This window comes from Nomascus leucogenys, chromosome 8 (genome assembly GCF_006542625.1).
Source record: "Nomascus leucogenys isolate Asia chromosome 8, Asia_NLE_v1, whole genome shotgun sequence".
Taxonomy (NCBI): Eukaryota; Metazoa; Chordata; class Mammalia; order Primates; family Hylobatidae; genus Nomascus; species Nomascus leucogenys.
In genome coordinates this window covers 11717352-11741196 of record NC_044388.1, presented here as the reverse complement: position 1 = coordinate 11741196, position 23845 = coordinate 11717352, and the positions used below count along the sequence as shown (strand labels likewise).

The window sequence follows — 23845 nt, the reverse complement described above, 5'->3', positions numbered from 1 at the left end:
TATTTTTTCAGTTATTTTCTAGGTTTTACAATTATATGGTCTGCAATGAGAATATTTTCTTTTAAAGTTTTATACCTCAGTTTCTATCTCTTATCTAATTCGATTGGCCATTACCTTCAGTACAGTGTTAAATAATAGTGGGAAAGTGGCATCTTTTTCTTGTTCTAGGCTTTGGTGAAGATACTGCCCATGTGTCCATGTGATCTCATCATTCAGCTCCTACTTATAAGCGAGAACATGCAATATTTGGTTTTCTGTTTTTGCATGAGTTTACTGAGGATGATGGCTTCCAACTCCATCCATGTCCCTGCAAAGGTCATGATCTCGTTCCTTTTTACGGCTGCATAGTATTCTGTGGAGTATATGTATCGTATTTTCTTTATTAAGTCTGTCATTGGATAAAGCACATTGACGCCCATTGATGAGCATTTAGGTCTTTGGTATTGTGAATAGTGCTGCAATGAACATATGTGTGCATGTATCTTTATAATAGAATAATTTATATTCCTTTGGGTATATACCCAGTAATGGGATTGCTGGGTCAAATGGTATTTCTGCCTCCAGGTCTTTGAGGAATTGCCACATTGTCTTTCACAATGGTTGAACTAATTTACTCTCCCAGCAACAGTGTAAAAGCATTCTTTTTTCTCCACAACCTCACCAGCATCTATTGTTTTTTGACTTTTTAATAATAGCCATTTTGACTGGTGTGAGATGGTATCTCATTGTGATTTTGATTTGCATTTCTCTAATAATTAGTGATGTTGATTTTTTTTCATGTTTGTTGGCCACATGTATGTCTTCTTTTGAGAAGTGTCTGTTCATGTCCTTTGCCCACTTTTTAATGTTTTTTTTTTGTAAATTTGTCTAAGTTCCTTGTAGATTCTAGATATTAGAGCTTTGCGAGATGGATTGATTGCAGAAATTTTCTCCCATTCTGTAGGTTGTCTCTTCTTCACTCTGATGATAGTTTCTTTTGCAGTGCAGAAGCTCTTTAGTTTGATTAAATCTCATTCGTCAGTTTTTGGTTTGTTGTAATGGCATTTGGTGTTTTTGTCATGAAATCTTTGCCCATACCTATGTCCTGAATGATATTGCCTAGATTTTCTTCTAGGGTTTTTATAGTTTGGGGTTTTACATTTAAGTCTTTAATCCATTTTGAGTTAATTTTTGTATATGGTGTCAGAAAGTGGTCCAGTTTCAATTTTCTGCATATGGCTAACCAGTTCTCCTAGTGCTATTTATTAAACAGGAAATCCTTTCTTCATTGCATTTTTTTTTATTGTTGACTTCTGAAGTGCAAAGGTTTTACATTTTGATGAAGTTTAAAATATTTAAATAATAGATTGTGTTTTTGATGTTATATCTAAGAACTTTGTCTAACTAAGCTCATGAAGATTTTCTTTTTTTTCCTAGAAATTAACAGTTTTGGTCTAGGTGTAAGATCCATTTTGAGTTAATTTTTTTGTGTATGGTGTGAAGTAATAATTTAAGTTTATTTTTTGAAGGTGTATACCCCGTTGTTAAAAAGACTATCCTTTTTACATTGAATGGATACATTGGCCTCACGTATAGTTTATCCTAGAGAATGTTCCATTTTTACTTTAAAAGCATGTGTATTCATCAGTCATTGGATTGACTGTTCTATATATGTTAGGTTGAGTTGGCACTTAGCTCTTTTGTGAAAAATAAATTGACCATAAATGCCAAGATTTATTTTTGGACTCACAGTTCAGTTTCTTTCATCTATATTCTTGGGACAGTACCACCCTGTATTGATTACTGTATCTTTAGAGCAAGAGTTGAAATTTAGTAATGAAAGTCAACTTTGCAATTCTTTTTTTTTTGAGATGGAGTCTCGCTCTGTCACTTAGGCTGGAGTACCGTGGTGCAATCTCGACTCACTGCAACTTCCGCCTCCTGGGTTCAAGCAATTCTCCTGCCTCAGCCTCCCAAGTAGCTGTGATTACAGGCACCCACGACCACACCCGGCTAAATTTTGTATTTTTGTAGAGACAGGGTTTCACCATGTTAGCCAGGCTGGTCTTGAACTACTGACCTCAGGTGATCCACCCACCTCGGCCTCCCAAAGTGCTGGGATTACAGGTGTGAGCCACTGCACCCAGCCAACTTTGTCATTCTTTTAAAAAATTATTATAGTAATTCTGGGTGTTTTGCATTTCCATGTGAATTTTAGGATCAGCTTGTCAGTTTCTACAAGATACCTACTGGATTTTGATAAGAACTGTACTGATTTTATAGATCAATTTGGCAAGAATTGCCTTCTTGACAATATTGAGTCTTTCAATCATGAATATGGAATATTTTCCATTTATTTAAATCTTCTGTAATATCTCTCAACAATGTTTTGTTGTTTTCAGTGTACAAGTCTTGTACTTATTTTGTTAAATTTATTCCTAAGTATTTTATTCTTTTTATGGTATTATGAATAGAATTGTTTTCTAATTTCATTTTCAGAACATTGCCAGTATATGAAAATACAGTTGATTTTTCAATTTTGATCTTGTATCGTACAACCTTGCTAAACTTATTATTAGTTCTGGAATTTTTTTGGTAGATTCCTTGGGATTTTCAACATATAATGTTTTATCATTTGAGAATAAATATAGTTTTACTTCTCATTTTCCAATCTAGATGCCTTTAACTTCTTTTTCTTTTCTTTCTGCACTTCCTTGAATGTCCAGTAAAATGTTGAGTAGAAGTATTGATAGTGGAATCCTTGCCTTTTTTCCGATCTTAGGGAGGAAAGCACCATTCCTCCTTTCACCATTAAGTATGATATTTACTATGTTTTCTTAGATGTCTTTTGTTTTGTTTTGAGATAGGGTCTCACTCTGTCACCCAGACTGTAGTGCAGTGGCATGATCTTGGCCTACTGCAGCCTCAGCCTCCTGGGCTCAAACAATACTCCCACCTCCCAAGTAGCTGGGACTACAGGCATGTGCCACCATGCCCAGCTAATTTTTGTATTTTTTGTAGAGATGGGGTTTTGTCATGTTGCTCAGGCTCTTGAACTCCTGAGCTCAAGATATCCACCTGCCTTGGCCTCCCAAAGTGCCAGAATTACAGGTGTGCACCACCATGCCTTGCCTTAGATGTCCTTTATTAGGTTAATAAAGTTGCCTTCTATACTTAGGCTATGGAGAGTTTATATCATGAATGGGTACTGGATTTTGTCAAATGCTTTCTTCCTTCTGAATCTATTGAGTATATTGTATAGTTTTTGTTCCTTATTTTATTAATATGCTGTATGTATTACATTAACTAGTTTTTGGATATTTTACCAACTTGTATTTTTTGGATAAATCCCACCGTTCATGGTATATAAATCCTTCCTATATGTTGCTGCATTTAATTTTCTAATATTTTATTAAGGATTTTTGCATCTTTGTTCATGAGCCATACTGGGTTTTAGCATTCTTTTCTTGTCATGTCTTCATCTGGCTTTGATATTTTTTATTTGCTATGAGAGTAATACTGACTTCGTGCAATGAGTAGTGTTTTATCCTTTTCTATTTTCTGAAATTTGTGAAGACTTGATATTATTGGTATTATTTCCTTAAATATTTGATGGAATTTACTAATGAAGTTATCTGGGCCTTTAATTTTCTCTGTGGGAAGATTTTAAATAGGTATTTCAGTTTAAAAGAAAACTTTTTAAAGACATATTCAGACATTCTATTTGCGTCAGCTTTGGTAATTGATATCTTTCTAGTAATTTGTTTATTTCATCTAAGATATCTAACTTTGGCATAAAGTTGTTTGTAATATTATAATCCTTTAAATTTTGTTTTTATTTAATTCAAAGTATTTTCCAATTTTCTTCGTGGGGTTTTCTTTGATTCATGGGTTATTTAGAAGTTTACTGCTTAATTTCAAAATATTTGGAAATTTCCTAGCACTGTGTTTTCAAAATATTTGGATATTTCCCAGCACATAATTCTGATGCAATCAGTTGCATCAGAATGCAACTGATTCTGTTGCATTCAGGGAACACATTTAGTATGATTTCAGTCTTTTTAGGCTGTTGGGACTTGTTTTATCCTGGAGAATGTTTCATATATGCTTTAAAAGAATGCATGTTTTGCAGTTATTGGATGGAATGTTCTATATATGTCAGGTTGAGTTGGTTGATAGTGCTGTTCAAGTGTTCTCTATTTTTAATGGCTTTCTAATTGTTGTCAGTTTTTGAGAGTGGAGTATTAACATCTTCAATTATAATTGTTGAGTTGCCTATTTCTTTTTAAAATTCTGTCAGTTTTTGCTTTATGTAATTTAGAGCTATGTTGTTAGGAGAATGTACATTTATAATTATTACATTATCTCAATTTATTGAACTTCCTTTTTATCATTATGAGTTGTTTGTCTTTTCTGCTAATAATAATTCTCATTTTAAAGTCTACTTCCCCCCTGCCCCAAGATTAATAGAGCCATTCTGGCTGTCTTGTGGCTACTGTTTACATGATATATATCTTACCATTTCAATCCATTTGTTCTTTGAATCTTAAATGTATCTCTTGTAGACAGCATGTAGTTGGATTTTAAGTTTTTATGCAGTTTAACCATTTCTAACTTTTGATGGGAATGTTTAGACCATTCATATATATGGTAATTACTGATATGGTGAATTAACATTGCCATTTTGATATTTGTTCTCGGTGTTCTGCCTTTTTTGTTCCTCTGTTACTCCTTGACTTTTTTGTGTTAAATGTCTTTTAGTGTGTTATTTTTTTATCTTGATTTTTAAATAATTTTATTTTGAAGTATTTTCTAAAGTTGTTGGAATCTAGGGATCACAATTTATTTAGGATTAATATTAACTTAATTCCAGTAATATATGGAAACTGTGCTCTATTATAGGTTTTTTCTTCTTTGTTCTATACTCTCATCTATGTTTATATTTGTTATAAATCCAATAAAACAGTGTTATAATGATTATATTATGTAATCTTATGCCTTTTAAGGAAGTTAAGAGAACAAATGAAAAAATATATTTATAGCATTTATAAAATAATAGACTTCATTTTAAGAGCATTTTTAGATTCATAGCAAAACTGAGTGAAAAGTAGAGTTCTTATATGCCCTCAATGCCCAGGCATGTATAGCCTACCCGACTATCAACATCCTATACCAGAGTGTTACGTTTTTTATAATTAACGAACCTACATTGACGTGCAGTCATTAGCTAAAGTCCATAGTTTGCATTAGGATTCACTCTTGGTGTCATATATTCTATGGGTATTGACAAATATATAATGACATATATCCATCATTATAGCATTATACAGAATAATTTCATTGCCCTAAAAATTCTCTGTGCTCTGCCTGTTCACCTGTCCTCCCCTAAACCTCTGATCTTTTTACTGTCTCTATAATGTTGCCTTTTCTAGAATGTCATATAGTTGGAATCAAACAGTATGTAGCTTTTTCACTATGGTTGCTTTCATTTAGTAATATGCATTTAAGGGCCCCTTTGTGTCTTCTCATGGCTTGATAGCTCATTTCTTCTTAGTACTGAATAATATGCTTTATAGATGTTTCAGAGTTTATCCATTCACCTACTGAAGGACATCTTGGTCACTTCCAGTTTTTGTCCATTGTAAATAAAGCTGTTATAAACATTCACGTACAGATTGTTGTACAGACTTAAGCTTTTAACTCCTTTGGGCAAATACTGAATGCGATTGCTAGATTTTATGATAAGAGTATATGTGGTTTTGTAAGACACTGGCAATCTGTTTTCCAAGGTATCTGTAACAGCAATGAATAAGAGTTTCTGTGGCTCCACATATTCACCAGCATTTGGTGTTGTCAGTGTTTTATATTTTCCCCATATTAATGGATGTGTAGTGGTATTTCATTATTGTCAATTTGTAATTTCTTAATGATATATAATGTTGAATATCCATATCAAGGCCCCGCCTCTACAAAAAATAAAATAATTAGCTGGGTATAGTGGTACATACTGTGGTCCCAGCTACTTAGGAGGCTGAAGTGGGAGAATCACTTGAGCCTGGAAGGTCAAGGCCACAGTGAGCCATGATTATGGCACTGCACTCCAGAAAGAGTAACAGAGTGAGACTCTGTCTCAAAAAAAAAATGTTGAGCATCTCTTCACATGCTTATTTGCTGTCTGTATATATTTGGTGAGATGTCTGTTCAGATCTTTTCTGTGCCTTTATAGGTGAAGTGGGTTTCTTGTAGGCACCATATATTTGGGTCTTGTTTCTTTATCCATTCAGTCACTCTATGCCTTTTAATTAGAGCATTGAGTCCACTTACATTGTGTTATTATTGGTAAGTAAGAACTTACTACTGCTATTTGTTGCTTGTTTTCTAGTCATTTCCTATTCTCTTCCTTTTATCCTTTCTTAATGTCTTCTTTTGTGATAAGTAATTTGATTTGCATTACCATGATGATTAGTGATGTTGAGCATTTTGTATAAACCCGTTGGCCATTGGTATGTTGTCTTTTGAGGAATGTCTGTTCATGTCCTTTGCCTACTTTTTAATGAGATTATTATTATTATTATTTTACTGATGAGTTGGTTGAGTTCCTTGTATATTCTGGATATTAGTCCCTTGTCAGATGAATAGTTTGCAATATTTTCTCCCATTCAGTGGGTTGTCTCTTCACTCTGTTGGTTATTTCCTTTGCTGTGCAAAAGCTTTTTAGTTTCATAGAGCGCCATTTGTCTATTTTTGTTTTTGTGGCCTGTTCTTCTGAGGTCTTGGCCATAAGATCTTTGCCTAGACCAATGTCCTAAAATATTTTCCCTGTTTTCTTCTAGTAGTTTTGCAGTTTCAGTTCTTATGATTAAGTATTTAAACTATCTTGGGTTGATTTTTTTTTGATGGAGTCTTGCTCTTGTCGCCCAGGCTGGAGTGCAGTGGTGCAATATTGGCTCACTGCAACCTCCACCTCCTGGGTTGAAGCAATTCTCCTGCCTCAGCCTCCTGAGTAGCTGGGATTACAGGCACCTGCCACAGTGCCCGGCTAATTTTTTTTGTACTTTTAATAGAGACAGGGTTTTGCCATGTTGGCCAGGTTGGTCTCGAACTTCTGACCTCAGGTGATCCGCCCTCTTTGGCCTCCCAAAGTGCTGGGATTACAGGCATGGGCCACCATGCCCGGACAAATTAATATTTTATATGATAAAATATAGGGGTCCAGTTTCATTCTTCTGCAAATAAATGTCAGATTTTCCCAGGACCATTTTTTGAAGAAGGTGTCTTTTCCTCAGTGTATGTTCTTGGTTGCCTTTGTCAAAAATCCGTTAGCTGTAAATATGTTAATTTATTTCTGGGTTCTCTATTCTATTCCATTGGTCTATGTGTCTGTCTTTATACCTATACAATGCTATTTTGGTTACTATAGACTTGTATGTATTTATAAGTTGGATAGTGTGATGCCTCCACTTTGTTCTTTCTGCTCAGGATTGCTTTGGCTATTCAAGATATTTTTTGGTTCTATACAAATTTTAGGATTTTTTTCTATTTCTGTGAAAAATGACATTGGTATTTTGATAGGGAACACATTGAATCTGTAGATTGCTTTGGGCAGTATGGTCATTTTAGCAATATCAATTCTTCTAATCCATGAGCATGGAATGTCTTTCCATTTGTTTCTGTCCTCTTCAATTTCTTTCATCAACTTTTTGTAGTTTTCCTAGTAGAGGTCTTTCACCTCCTGCTGAGAATGGGGTGTTAAAGTCCCCCACTGTTATTGTATTGCAGTCTATCTTTCTCTTTAGATCCAATACTATTTGCTTTATGAATCTGGGTGCTCCAGTGTTAGGTGCATAGATATCTGGAATTTTCACTTCCTCCTGCTGGCTTGATCCCTTTATCATTATATAATACCTCTTTTGTCCTTTTTAAATGTTCTTAACTTGAAGTCTGTTTCATCTGATACAAGTATAGCGACTCCTGTTTGCTGTTGGTTTCTGTTTGCATGGAATATCTTTTTGAATGCCTTTACCTTCAGTCTGCATGTGTTTTTACTGTAAGGTGCATTTCTTCTAAGCAGCCATTCTATATCTTTTAAGCAGAGAATTTAATTAGTTTTACATTCAGTGTTATTATTGAGGCTGTGTTCCTGTCATATTGTTAATTGTTTTTTGGTTGTTTTATATGTTCTTTTTCCCTTTTTCTCTTATCATTTGTCATTATGGTCTGGCATATTTTTGGAGGGGTGCCATTTAAGTCGTTTGTCTCTTTATCAGCAAGTTTTGTAATTTTATGTGTTTTTATGATTATATATGTCATTGTTTTGCTTCCAGGTTTAGGACTCTCTTGACCATTTCTTGTAGTGCCAGTCTAGTGGTAACAATTTCCCTCAGCATTTGCTTATCCAGAAAAGATTTTATTTCTCTTTTATTTTTGAAAGCTCAGATCGCTGGATATAGTGTTCTTCTTTGGCAGTTTTTTTTGTCTTTCAGTACTTTGAGTATATTATCCCATTCTTTTCTGGGCTGTAAGGTTTCTGCTAAGAAATCCACTGTCAGTTTCATGGTGGTTTCCTTTATAGGTGACTAGGCATTTTTTACTTGCTGTTTTTAGGATTTGATCTTTGTTTTTGACTTTAGGCAGTTTGATTATAATGTGCCATATTTTTAGTAAATGTATTATAGGTTTCTGCATTGTGGTTACCATAAGACTTACAAAAAAGTCTTGTAGATATAAGATGTTATTTTAAATAGATTACAACTTATTGTATATTACAAAGAAAAGAATAGAAACCAATAAGGAAACAAATTTTTAAAACTCTATACATTAACTACCCACCCCCCCACATTTTGACTTTTTGTTGTCTAACTTACATATTTTTAGGTTGCCTATCCCTTAACAGGTTGCTGTAGCTATTACTATTTTTGATAGGTTTGAGTTTTGGGTTTCATACTAGAGTTATGAGTGGATTGCACATGACAATTACAATATCAGAGTAGTCTGGGTTCATCTATGTATTTAATTAATTAATTTATTTTTTTGAGATGGAGTTTCACTTTTATTGCCTGGGCTGGAGTGCAATGGTGCGATCTCAGACCTCTGGCTCCCAGTTTCAAGTGATTCTCCTGCCGCAGCCTCCTGAGTAGCTGGGATTACAGGCATTCACGACCACATCTGGCTAATTTTTTTTATTTTATTAGAGATGGGGTTTCTCCATGTTGGTCAGGCTGGTCTTGAACTCCTGACCTCAGGTAATCTGCCCACCTCGGCCTCCCAAAGTACTGGGATTATAGGTGTGAGCCACCATGCCTGGCCTATGTATTTAATTTTACCAGTGGGCTTTGTACCTTCAGGTGTTTTCTTGTTGCACATTAGTGTTTTCTTTTTCTTTCATATTGAAGAACTCTTTACCATTTCTTGTAAGATGGGTCTGATGGTTGTGAATTCTGTCAGTATTTGTTACTCTGAGAAAGATTTTATCTCTGCTTCATATTTGAAGAATGGCTTTGCTGGAGACAGTATGCTTAGATAGCAGTTGTTTTCTTTTAGCACTTTGAAAATGTTGTGCCATCACCCATTCCCTCAGCTTGTTTGGTTTCTATTGAAAAGTCTGTTGCCAAACAAATTGGAGCTCCTTTAGATGTTATGTGCTTCTTTTCTTCTGCTGCTTTTAGGATCTTCTCTTTGTTCTTGACCTTTGAAAATTTGATTACTGTATGCCTTGGGGATAGTCTTATTTGAGTCAGCTATTTTGGTGTTCCTGTATCTGGATATTTATCTCTTTCTCAAATTTTGGAAAGTTTTCTGTGTTTTTTTTTTTTAATAAGTTTTCTACTCCTTGCTCTTGCTGAACTCCCCCTTGAACAATATTAATTTTTAGATATCTTCAAGCTCCCTGATTCTTTCGTCTACTTGATCCATCCTGTTGTTGAGAACATTTGATAAATCTTTTGCAGCAAGTATATTTTTCTCAGTTTTAAGATTTTTGTTTGATTTTTTTCATTATTTCGATCTCTTTGCTAAAGTTCTTTGATAAATTTCTTAATTGCTCTTCTGTGTTGTCTTGGAGATCACTGAGCTTCCTTAGAACTGTTATTTTGAATTCTTGGTCAAAGAGTGTACAAATTGCCCTCTTGTTAGGGTCAGTCATTGTTTCCTTGCTTTGTTCACTTGGGGAGGTCACATTTCCCTCTTTGCTATTGTTTCTTGTGGATGTGCATCTGCGTCTTTGCATTGAAGAATTAGTTATTTATTCTAGTCTTCTCTGTCTGGCTTGTTTTGGTTTTTGTTGGGTATATTTGCTTAGAGATTCTTTGTAATTTACCTACTGATTTTCTTTTCTTTTCTTTCATTCTTTCTTTTTCTAGGTCATGGCCTCCTTTTGGAATTGGTTATTGAATGGTGTCTAAAGCCCAGGTTTACCTTGGTTCTAGTAGACTGTCTGAGTGCCACCAATTCCCAGTGGAGGAGGTCCCAAAGGAAAAATTCCAGTAGTATGGGATGACTGGCTATGGTTTTGTGTCCAGGAAACCTATAGAATGAACCTTGTACAGAGGGATGCTGCTGAGCAACCACTCTGATTTGGCACCTCATTTAGCCAAGTTACAGGACAGAGTTTTCAGGGCTGGGGGTGGTAGTCCTACCTCCTCCCTTATCTCTATCTGACCTTAGGGATATTTCTCCCTTTGGGTACTTTCTATGCCTCCTGTGGGTTGAGGTAGGGACAGGTCTCCTGCCAGGTATCTCAAGATCTCAGGATGGCAGGGAAGTTTGTTGTCCACCTAGATCTGACTTTTTCCAGGGTGGAAACCATGAGTCAGGGGAATATTTTTCATGTGCTTGGTGCTGGTCAGATTGGGGGAAGGGGTGTCATGGATATGGAAATCGGATTCTCTTACCGTCTTCTCAGAGTTTTTTTTTTTAACTTCTCTATGGCCCTGGAAACTGATTTACTCTATATTTGAGCTTTGGGAAGTTGCTGGCTATAATTTCAGTGCTGTATATTTGTTTTGGGGTTTCTGTGAAAGAGAGTGAAGCCAGCGTGCTACTACTATATCACCATTCTGGAACTGGAAGTCTATGAACAGTAGTTTGTTTAATCATCACAACTCTTTGAGGGTTATTATCTTCTTCTTCTTTTTTTCTTTTTGGATGGAATCTTGCTCTGTTGCCAGGCTGGAGTGCAGTGGCACGATCTTGGCTCACTGCAACGTCCACCTCCCGGGTTCAAGCAATTCTCCTGCCTCAGCCTCTGGAGTAGCTGAGACTACAGGTGCGTGCCACCACGACTAGCTAATTTTGGTATTTTCAGTAGAGATGGGGTTTCACCGTGTTGGCCAGGATGGTCTCCATCTCTTGACCTCGTGATCCACCCACCTCAGCCTCCCAAAGTGTTGGGATTACAGGCGTAAGCCACCGTGCTCAACTGGTTATTATCTTCTAAATGAGACACAGAGTCTTTCATGAAGGCACATAACTAGTAATTGGCAGAGCTGAGATTTTAATCCAGGCAATTTGAATACAAGTTAACACAATTAATCAAGTAAAAAAGGAACAAATACAATTAAAGAAATTAAGAGATTATAAAGAAAAAATGATTACAGGTCCATAAGTAATAAATACAGTCATAAGGATGCCTTTACTTGGAAAAGTAAATGTTATCAATACAAGCTGGATAAAAATAGTCATTTTCTTGGAAGAGGTAACTTATTAGAATTGACTCTAGAACAAGAAGAAAATATAAATAGACCAATTATAAAACACCAGATTTGTCATGCTAAAAGTACCGGGTCCAGACAGTTTTACAGAATTTCCCAGATCTCTAACAAATGAATTATTCAAATGCAGTTTCAACTGTTGTAGTGCACGGATTAAAAAGCTTCCCAATTATTTACAAAAAGCATTACAATATCGACACAAAAACATGACAAAAATTTCATTAAAAGTATTGGAGACAGAGTTCAGTATGAACTCAAAATCCTAAATAAAATATTGGCAAACAATTCTATTACACATGAAAAAATAATGCACCATGACCAAATGGGATTATTCCAAGAATAGGAGGTGAAATCAATATTGTGAAATCATATTAATAGATTAATGAAAAAAATTATATAGTCCTCACAGACCCAGAAAATGTATTTGTCAAAAGTCAAAATTCATTCTTGATGTTTAAAAATTCAAGAAAAAAATCAACAAGCATCAGAGGAAAAAGGGCTAAAACTGAATATACATAAAAACAAATGAATATAACTATATTTCTAATAAATAGAATAACCACACAGAAGGGATCAGAAGTACTAATCCAAATAAATTTTGAGCACTGTATTGTAACTATAGACCCTGAGTCAGTAGGGAAAAATGTAAATAAATCTTGATCCTTCTTAGAACGTTTGTTGAAATGGTGCGAGTATATCAATTCCTAAAGTATTTTGTGTGCTGTATGATTGAACCTATTGGTAAATATATTAATATTGTTGGAAACCAGGATTGTCACTATGGAAGAAAGGAGACAAATATGAAAAGGAAGAAGTTGAATGAGAAGGCAGTGGTTCATGGCAATTAAAGGTACCATATTTGGCATAGTTATCTTCACTAAGAAACGGACTCCTCAGAGGAATGGCTACTTGTAAAACTGGGGCAGTTAAGATATAAGATGAGCTTAGAAAGTAAGGAAGTGCTTCCTTCCAAAAATGATGGGGATCTGTCAAAAAGACAAAAGGAACAGCTTGAAGAGGCTCCCATCAGCCAAATCTGGAAAAAATTTAGCATCAAAATAATGAGAGTCATAAATTCAGTGAACAAAATAAGAATACATGAGTACATATTGATAATGGATGGATATATGAATGGATAAAGAGGGAGAGGGGGAAATTTCCTCATAGTACAATGACAAGTCAAAATTAACATTTGACTGAAGGGAGGAGCTTGAAGATAGCTGACTAGAAGGGCCTTGTACTCACCTTCTCCACAAAGAAACAAAATAGTGAGTAGATAACCACATTTTGTATAGATCATTTTAAAAAAATTGCTAGAATCCAACAGATAAGTGACAGGAAGCACCTAAAGCAGCAAAGAGGTGGGAAGTGAGGCAGCCTGCCTAACCAGGATTGGCTGGGAGCCCAGAGAGGCTACTCAATATGAGGAAAGAGTAAATGAGAGATCCCCCCGTCCTCACTGCAGACTCCTGCAATCCTAGCCACAGGAAAGCCCTTTGATCATCATGGGTCCTGAAATTGAAATAGGGAGCTGCCTGGAGATCTACAACAGCACTGCTCCAGAGAAGTAACTCATGCTTCTCAGACACCACTGAGTTTTAGGCCGCTACAGCAAGGTGCCATTTTGAGAGCCCAGGCCTGAACAAACTGCACCCTGCCCTGGGGTCCAACAAAGCCTGCATCTCCATATTCCTGGAGCCCCACCGACATCCTCTACCTGCAGCCACTGTCACAGAAGGCTGCTGCTGCCAGGGCCATGGTGTGGGCAACCAGCAGTGACTCTATTGCGACCAGCAGCCAAGCTGCCACACATTTTTATGTGCCCAGACTGAATGGAACACATAAAGAAACCAAGTATTTGACTTTTGGAATCCCAAAAGGTCAAGAGTTGATAAAAGTGTTAGAAAAACCTATATAATGAGAAAATAGTTGAAAATGTACCAAGTCTAGCAAGAGATTTAGACATCCAGATACAGGAAGCTCAGAGATATCCAAATAGGTGCAATTCAAAAAGGTGTTCTCCATGGTACTTTGTAGTCAAACTATCAAAAGTAAAAGCGATAATCCTAAAATTAGCAAGAGAAAAGTATTTATTTACTTATAAAGGAACTCATACCAGACTAACAGCAGATCTCAGTAGAAAGCTTATAGGCCGGAAGAGAATGAAATGATATATTTAAAATGATGAAAGAAAAAAAAACCTGTCAGCTGAGAAAATTTATACTCAGCAAAGATATCATTCATAAATGAAGGAGAAATAAAGTCTTTCCCAGACAAGCAACGGCTGAGGGAATTTATCACCATTAGACTGGTCATACAAGAAATGCTTAAGAGATTTCTGCACCTGGAAGTGAAAAGATGATATTACCACCATGAAAACCCATGAAAGGATACAGTCAGCTGGTGGAACAGTCATACAAATAAGGAAGAGAAAGAATTCAAATTTACTAATATAGGAAACCACCAAACCACAATGATAAACAATTAAGAGAGAAAGAAAGGGACAAAGGATATATGAAACAACCAAATTGTCAATTGGTAAAATGACAGGAGTAGGTCATCATATATCAATAACTTTGAATGTAAATGGATTAAACTTCCTACTTAAAAGGTATAGATTGGCTGAATGGCAGAACAAATGAAAACAAAAACAAGACCAAACCCATGGCCCAACTATATGCTGTCTACAAGAAACTCATCTTTATACCTATAAAGACACATATAAACTAACAGTAAAGGCATTCAAAAAGATATTTCGGCCGGGTGCAGTGGCTCACGCCTGTAATCCCAGCACTTTGGGAGGCCGAGGTGGGCAGATCACCTGAGGTCGGGAGTTTGAGACCAGCCTCGATATAGAGAAACCCCATCTCTACTAAAAATACAAAATTAGCCGAGCGTGGTGGTGCATGCCTGTAATCCCAGCTTGGGAGGCTGAGGCAGGAGAATTGCTTGAACCTGGGAGGCGGAGGTTTCGGTGACCTGAGATTGCACCATTGTACTCCAGCCTGGGCAACAAGAGTGAAACTCTGTCTAAAAAAAAAAAAAAAAGATATTCCATGCAAACAGAAACCAACAGCAAGCAGGAGTCACTATACTTGTATCAGATGAAACAGACTTCAAGTTAAGAACATTAAAAAAGGACAAAAGAGGTATTATATAATGATAAAGGGATCAATCCAGCAGGAGGAAGTGAAAATTCCAGGTATCTATGCACCTAACACTGGAGCACCCAGATTCATAAAGCAGATAGTATTGGATCTAAAGAGAAAGACTGCAATACAATAACAGTGGGGGACTTTAACACCCCATTCTCAGCAAGAGGTGAAAGACCTCTACTAGGAAAACTATAAAAATTAATGAAAGAAATTGAAGAGGACAGAAACAAATGGAAAGACATTCCATGCTCATGGATTAGAAGAATTGATATTGCTAAAATGACCATACTGCCCAAAGCAATCTACAGATTCAGTGTGTTCTCTATCAAAATACTAATGTCATTTTTCACAGAAATAGAAAAAAATCCTAAAATTTGTATAGAACCAAAAAATATCTTGAATAGCCAAAGCAATCCTGAGCAAAAAGAACAAAGTTGGAGGCATCACACTACCTAACTTATAAATACATACAAGTCTATAGTAACCGAAATAGCATTGTATAGGTATAAAGACAGACACATAGACCAATGGAACAGAATAGAGAACCCAGAAATAAATTAACGTATTTACAGCTAATGGATTTTTGACAAAGGCAACCAAGAACATACACTGAGGAGAGGACACTTTCTTCAAAAAATGGTCCTGGGAAAATCTGACATGTATTTGCAGAAGAATGAAACTGGACCCCTATATTTCATCATATAAAACGTCAACTTAAGATAGATTAAATACTTAATTGTAAGATCTGAAACTGTAAAACTACTAGAAGAAAACAGGGAAAATATTTTAGGACATTGGTCTAGGCAAAGATCTTATGGCCAAGACCTCAAGAGAACAGGTGACAAAAACAAAAATAGACAAATGGCGCTCTATGAAACTAAGAAGCATTTGCACAGCAAAGGAAACAACCAGTAGAGTGAAGAGACAACCCATTGAATGGGAGAAAATATTGCAAACTATTTATCTGACAAGGGACAAATATTCAGAATATACAAGGAACTCAAACAACTCATGAGTTAAAAAAACTCATTACAAAGTAGGCAAAGAAATGAATAGGCATTTCTCAAAAGAAGACATACCAATGGCCAACGAGTTCATGAAAAATGTTCGACATCATTAATCATCAGGGTAATGCAAATCAAAATCACAATGAGATATCACCTCACCCCAGTTAAAATGGCTTTTATAAAAAAATAGGGAATAAGAAATGTTGTTGAGTATTTGAATAATAGGGACCCTCATACACTGTTTTTGTGAATATATATTGATGCAGCCACTATGGAAAACTGTATGGAGGTTCCTCAAAAAACTAAGAACTGCTATATGATCCAGCAGTTCCACTACTGGGTATATATCCAAAAGAAAGGAAACAAATATATTGGAGATATTTGCACTCCTATGTTTATTGCAGCACTATTCATAATAGCCAAAATATGGAGTAAAAATAAAATTAAAATAATTAATATTCACAAAGCATCTATAGCAGTACTCATCAATGGAGGATGGATAAAGACAATGTAGTATGTATACATAGGGGAATATTATTCAGCCATAAAAATAATGAAATCCTATCATTTGCAGCAATATGGAATGGGACTATGGATAGTTATTATGTTAACTGAAGTAAGCCAGACAGAGAAAAACAAATATCGCATCTTCTAACTCATATGTGGGAGTTTTAAAAAGTGATTCTTTTATGATAGAGAGTAGATTGGTGGTTACTAGAGGCTGGAAAGGGTGTAGAGAAGGAGGGGATGAGGAGAGGTTGATTAATGGGTATGTATGTATATAGTTTGATAGAAGAAATCAGACCTAGTGTTTGACAGATCAGTATGGTGACTATAGCTTACAATAATCAATCATATATTTCAAAATAGCTAGAAGAGAATAATTTGAATGTTTAAAGCATAAAGACAAATATTAAACAGAATGGATATTACAATTACACTGATTTGATCTTTACAAATTATATCCATTTTTAAATTATCACATGTATCCCCTAAATATTTACATCTATTATGTATCAATAAAAGATAAAATTAAAATATTAATATTCATAAAGCATCTATTGCAGTGCCTGATACCTAAGTGCCATTGAGAGCTTTTATTTTTTCAGTCAGCTTTTAGATTTTTTATACTACTATTTTCTATGTTTCTTTCTTTTTTTTTTGAGATGGAGTCTCGCTGTGTCGCCCAGGCTGGAGTGCAGTGGCGCGATCTCGGCTCACTACAAGCTCCGCCTCCCGGGTTCACGCCATTCTTCTGCCTCAGCCTCCTGAGTAGCTGGGACTACAGGTGCCTACCACCGCGCCCAGCTAATTTTTTGTATTTTTAGTAGAGACGGGGTTTGACTGTGTTGGCCAGGATGGTCTCCATCTCCTGACCTCGTGATCCACCCGCCTTGGCCTCCCAAAGTGCTGGGATTGCAGGTGTGAGCCACCGCACCTGCCCTTCTATGTTTCAATTAATTTTAACTTCTTGAGTTTGATGCTTCATTATTTATTTTTATTCTTGCTTATTTATTAAGATAAATATTTAAGGTTGTGAATTTTCCTCTGAGCACTGCTTACGTTGTCTCTTAAAAGTTCTTACATGTATCCTCATGGGAGTAGGGGTTTTTATTTTCTGATCATGTCATTAATTTCTAGTTTAAATGCATTGTGGCAGATTGTATTTTGTTTTATTGTTAGATTTTGGCACTTAAAAAATATTTTTAGGCCCAACATTTGTTCAGTTTTTGAGAATCGACAAGTATGTGTGAAAAGAAGGAAGATTATCTATTTTCAGATACGTTGTTTGATATACGTTAATTAGATTTTCTTCATCATGTTTTTAATGTCTTTTATATTCTTAATTATTTTTCGTGCTCTATCATGAAAACAAAGTGTAAAAATGAATAAAATCTTCAGCTTCTAATGTGTTTCTGTTTCTCTTGAAGGTTTTATTTTATTAACATTGATAGTGTATTTTTTGATGCATAGATATTTGTACTGGTTAAATCAACATTGTGAACTACACTTTTCTACATTGTGAAGGAGTCTTCTTTTTTTAATTTAATACTTTTGCTGTGAATTAAAGTTGGTTGTACAATAAATTGATATCTTGTTTTTTGTTTTTTTTTCCACTTGGTATACCATTGCTTATTTTATTTTTTAGCCCTTTTGAATTATTTTGACTTGAGGTGACTCTTAAATATAAAACAAGAGTTGCATTTGGGTTTAGGATCCAATCTAAATGTCTTTTTGTTTTAAATAGGTGAGTTTAGCCTGTTTACTTAGGTTGCTAACAATATATTTGGACCTAGTTCTGACATGTTATGTTAAAAAAATTTCACGATGTGATCTGCTTATTTTTCTTTATTCATTGGAGTTCTTTAAGAATTAAAAAAAGTTTGTAATTTTGTTCTGGTTATAGTTATTATTTTATATAATAGTTTTAGTCATCTATTTCAGTAGATAGTATCTATTCGTTTTCCACTATGAGCAATGATGAAATTATTCTTTTTTCCCCCCCACATCCTCTTCTTCCTCTCCTATTATATAGGTGTGATTTCTAGCAGGTTGTATTGTCATAATTGACATTTATCTTAGTGCTTTTAGATATATTTATAACTTTATTTATTTATTTGTTTACTTTAACTGCTTTTTTTTTTCACCAGCTATTAAAGAAAAGGAAATTAATGTACTTCTACTACTGGCCATTTTTTTACCCCTCTTCTTCCCAACTTTAGTTGAAAAATTTTAAATTTTAATCTGACATCTGTTTTGATTTTACTTTTTTAATTTTTTGATATTAGTAGACTTAATTTTTTAAGGAATATTATAGGTTTATAGAACAATTATGCAGATAGTACAGAGTTCCCGTATCTACCCTCCCTTCAGAGTTTCCCCTATTGTGAACATCTTGCTTTAATGTGGTACACTTGTTACAATTGATAAACCATTATTGATAGATTATTAACTGAAGTTTATTTTTTACATTAGGGTTCACTCTTTGTTGTGCAGTTCTATGGGTTTTGACAAATGCACAATGTCATATATTTACCATTACAGTATTGTTTGGAATAGTTTCATTGCTCTAAAAATCCACTGTGCTCCAATTGTTCATCTCTCTCTCCTTTCCCTTCCCCTTGGCAACAATTGATATTTTTACTGTTTTTATAGTGTGCCTTTTCCAGAGTGTCATATAGTTGGAATCATACAGTATGTAGCCTCCTCAGACTGGCTTCTTTTACTTAGCAATATGCATTTAGGTTTCCTCCATGTCTTTTCATGGCTTGGTAGATTTTTAAAAACGATAACCTCTTTTATTTATATAGAATTATAAATTACAAACTATTATTTTGCTTAATCCATTTAACCACCAAGTAAGGCAGACAGACTAGAGGATATTAGCTCCATTTTACAGGCGAGAGTGGAAACATTGTTCTCATATTTAGTATAAGACAAGCTGGGAAATGATCATGCCCCTGCACTCTAGCCTAGACAGTGGAGTGAGACCTTGTCTCTTAATAAACCAAGACAGAGCTGTGATGTAAGCCCTGGGCTTCCATACTCACAACTGTTTCCCCCCAATCCCATGACTTTGTGATACATCATTTGAAAGTAATCTGATTTCATAGTATTTTACAGTATAAGAATAACATCTATTCCTGGCAGTTTAACTCTGGAGCCAACCAACCTAATTACCTCATAACCTGGCACATTTTAAGGCATTGTTATACCTCTAACTTAATTTCACAGCTATATTTGAGGGCTCCATGAATCAAAATTGCAGCAAGCTGATCTGAAAGGACGAGGAAACACAATGGTCAACCATATTTTCAAGTTTAATCTAGATTTGGCATATCCTCACCAGTTGCTCTGATGGCAAGCAGAGGCAACTAAGTGAATGGAATAGAGGGAAGGCCCATTTAATAGAGGTGGATATTGGTCAAAAAAATACAAGCAGTATCAGACCCCTTTTTCAGGATTAAAATCCCTGGAAGCTCTGCTGCTGGACTACTATATCATTACCAGCAAGACAGAGGGCAATGCTTCTGGAGTCCAGAATATGCAAGGAAAAGGTCAATTAAGCTGCCTGCTTGGGGCCTAGGAAGCCAAATAGAGCTAATTTCATCTATGCAAACCAAGAAAATGATTCATTCCTTCCAGATCTGTGTTTTAAGGAGAAGGATAATCATCAGGGAAACCAAAATTCCATCCTGAAGCCTAGGGGGAATAATGGTGGGCATTTCCCAGTATTATAGATGGTGCAGAGGGTAACACAACATGCCACTGTGAAGAGAAAAAGCTATCTTGGTAACCAGAGACTAGCAAGATCAAAGCCTGGGTGACCAATTCTGATAAGAGCAGGACTGCCTTATATAAGGTCCCTGAGGAGAAGGGGTTATGAACATCCTAAAACTGCAAGCAACATTTTGAGTATATGCATGTTTTCCTGGTGAAGGGACCCTCCATTCTCAAATCCTGAGCCAGCAAAAAGGACTAAGCCAGTTGCAGGCTAGGATTAAAAAGCCACCAGATAGACTTAGAGCCAGGCAAGTCTGAGAGGTCTCAAAGCCATGACTGAAAAGTTGGAACATGGACTCACAGCAGAGACAAGTGAACACATGCTTTTGTGCTTGCCTTCCTAATTGTATTTCAAGTCTTTTCAAAATAAGGCCCTAGGACTCCCCAGCTGTAAGTATGCTCCTGGGCTTGGTCCACTGCTGCAGGAGTTTTAGGGGTCCTTGTACAAATGCTTGAGTTATTTACTCACCAACATTAAACCCTAGGGTAGAAGATGAGACAAAGCAAGACTCCTTCCTTCATGGCATGTGCTGATTTCAGAGGAGGCCACAGCCAACTTGGAAAACACTGAAAATTTTCCTTGGAACTGAACTGTGATGAGAGGTGACTGCCATGCACACAACCTACTATCTTTTGTCTAGCCCTTCCCTTCCGGTTTTTGAAGACAGAGCAGAAAATAATCTCTCAAGATATTTGATAATTTCAAAAAACAAAAAAAATGTGCTTCCAATGCACTGCGTTTTCAGAAATTCTGGGTCTATTTCAGTTGGAGGATGAACTGATTGATGTGTTCACCCTGATAGCCAGGTGAGCCCATATCCTTGAAGTCCATTCCGTTATTGGTAGCATGATGGGCCATTGAGAGGTAGAAAGGGCACAAGAACCATGAGATCTCTTGGAAATTCTTCCCAGGGAAGACCATTTCATGACAGAGGTCTTCCAAGCAAATGACACCAAACCTCCCCAGGTGCTCCTTAGTCACTATGTTGTCTGAGGGAGGGATGGTCTTATTCTTAACCTTGGCTTGTACACGTTTCAAAATGACTTCCCAGACAGACTTCAGATTTGGAAATCCCCAGGTCACATAAGTTTCCACTTTTAGGCTCTGGGGAGTGACTTTGACAGACACCACAGAAAATCTTCAGAACTCTTGCAGTGTTCCTCTGCACCAGTGAACTCACCCCATTAATCCTTTGGATGTATACAACAGAGGCCAAGAAAAGTGTATCTGGCAATTCTAAGGCATGAGGCTTCACTTCTAGTCATAGGAGATGCACCCTGTCACATTTCTGCCTCTAGGAATCATGTAGGACCAATTCCAGTCGCTTAAACCTGAGCCTTCTTCCTTTCCTCTGCTCATTCTTTACCAGAAGGGCCTACTTTGCCTGGATGGCTTTGAGGGCTTGAAAAGCCTTCATCTTTTTCAGGAGATATTCTGGAATCAAAGGGAATTTTTTTCTTTGCTCTTGCTCTGCCATCTTTCTAGGCTGCAGCCACTGATCACGCATATCCCCTGATCCTGCACATGCATGCCCTGTAGGAGACAGAGTGGTCTGCCGGCAGGGACAGCAGGAGACTAGCTATGTGAGACCAACTGAGGCTCCATGGCACTGCCATATCATTCCAGATCAATTTTTTTTTATTTGTAGATGTCTGGTTATTGCAGCACTATCTGCTGAAAAGACTGTCCTTTCTCCATTGAATTCCTCTTGTTTCTTTGTTTCTTTGTCAAAGATGAGTTGAATATATTATGTGGGTTTATTTCTGGGCTCTCCTTTCTGTTCCATTGATTCATGTGTCTGTTCTTTTACCAATGCCACACTGTTTTGATTGCTGTAGCTGCATAGTAAGTCCTTGAAGTTAGTGTTACTCCTTGGACTTTGTTTTTCTTCCACATTGTGTTGGCTATTCTGGGTCTTTTGCCTTTGCATATAAACCTTAAAATCATTTTGTTGATATTCATAGAATAACCTGCTGGGATTTTGATTGGGATTGTGTTGAAACTATAGATCAGGTTGGGAAGAACTGACACCTGATAATGGTGTCTTTCTATCCATGAACATGGAACACCTATTTATTTTTAAAAGATCTTCAATTTCTTTCATCAGAGTTTTGTAGTTTTCCTCATAGATCTTGTACGTATTTTGTTAGACTTATACCTAAATATTTCATTTTTCATGCTGATGTAAAGAGTATCATGTTTTTAATTTCAAATTTCAGTTGTTCATTGCTGATATATAGGAAAGCTATGGACTTTTAAAAAACATTAACCTTATATCCTTCAACTTTGCTATAGGTGCTTCAGATTCCACCAGTGTCCTTGTTAGTGTCTTTCCTGCTTTTGAGTTTCCCTAGAAATTCTTTCTTAAGTAGAATCTGAGCTTTGCAGTTCTTTCAGCTGTAATCTCCTGTTATTAGATAGGAATGCTGTTGATGTTATAGATTGTAGAATTATATGGGGAGGGGACATATTCAATACTTCTATGGTTAGGTCTCAGTCTTTTAATGGGTGTGAGCTCCTGGGCTCTGACATTCACAAGTGTACCTCAGATATTGTATTCCTTCCTTAAGTGAGACAGGAAGCCTAGAGAGGACTGGAGTTGGGTATTTTCCTTCCCTCATGCTGGTTAGGCTCTGGTTATATCGTTTCCCCTGAGGGCAGGCTGCTGTCGCTGGAGAACAGAGAAGAACAACTCTGGGAGTATTTCTAAAAGGCTACTTTACCCCTGGGCATATTTCAGATTGTTAGCCCCCCACCCCGACCCCCTGCCATGAGCATGAGAGGATTTTCATTAGAGTTTCACCCAGGTGGGGCTTCTTTAAATAGAACTCAGGGAAGTGTGGTCCTCTCCAAAGTTGAACCCCCCACCCTGGGAGTATTTAACCCCCAAGGTAGTCCACACTCAGCTTCCAGCAATCTTTCAATTCCCATTTAAGTGTTCCTATCAATTCCTGGCTCTAGTAGCTTCTGGTAAGCTGTGATTCTCTGTATTCACCCGTTTCTCCAGTTTTTCAGGTAGCAGTTTGCCCTGTGACCTCAATTCTCTGATGGGTCTAAGAAGGTTGTTGATTTTTAGTTTGTTCAGCATTTTTTGTTGTTGTGAGGATGGAAGTGACAGCTTCCAAGCACTAAACATCAAAGCTGAAACCGGAAGTCCCTTATGAATTTTTATAATGTGAACATACTCATGTAACCATCCTCCAGAATAAGAACCATGACATTACCAGCAACACCCCAAATCCCCTTTACAGATGCTAACTCCTCCTTGAAGATAATCAGTATACTGACTTTTATCACCATAATTAGTTTTGCCTGTTTTTGAATTTTTTATAAATGAAATCATTCAGTATGTATTTTCTTTTTATGTCTGGCTTATTTTGCTCAACATATGTTGAAGAGTCGTCCATATTGTTGGGTGAAGTAGTAGTTAATATATTTTCATTGCTGACTAGTATTATAATAGTCCTCTCTTAACTGTGGTTTTGCTTTCTGCAGTTTCAGTTACCAGGGTCAACTGTGGTTCAAAAATATTAAGTGGAGAATGCCAGAAATAAACAATGCTTAAGTTTTAAATTGCATGCAGTTCTGATTAGCATAATGAAATCTCGCACTATCTGCTTTGTCCTGGCTGGGACGTGAATCCTCCCTTTCTCCAGCATATCCATGCTGTATATACTACCTTCTCATTATTCACTTAGTAACTCTCTAGGT

General features: G+C 36.3%; 1 protein-coding gene and 1 pseudogene across 1 annotated transcript in view; one reads left to right on the top strand and one right to left on the bottom strand.

Moving 5' to 3' along the window:
* The window catches only part of MRPS22 (mitochondrial ribosomal protein S22), a 338889-nt gene that overhangs the window by 52239 nt on the left and 262805 nt on the right, over positions 1-23845 (top strand). The window lies entirely within an intron of this gene.
* Positions 20891-21611, bottom strand: LOC105740120 (annotated as a pseudogene).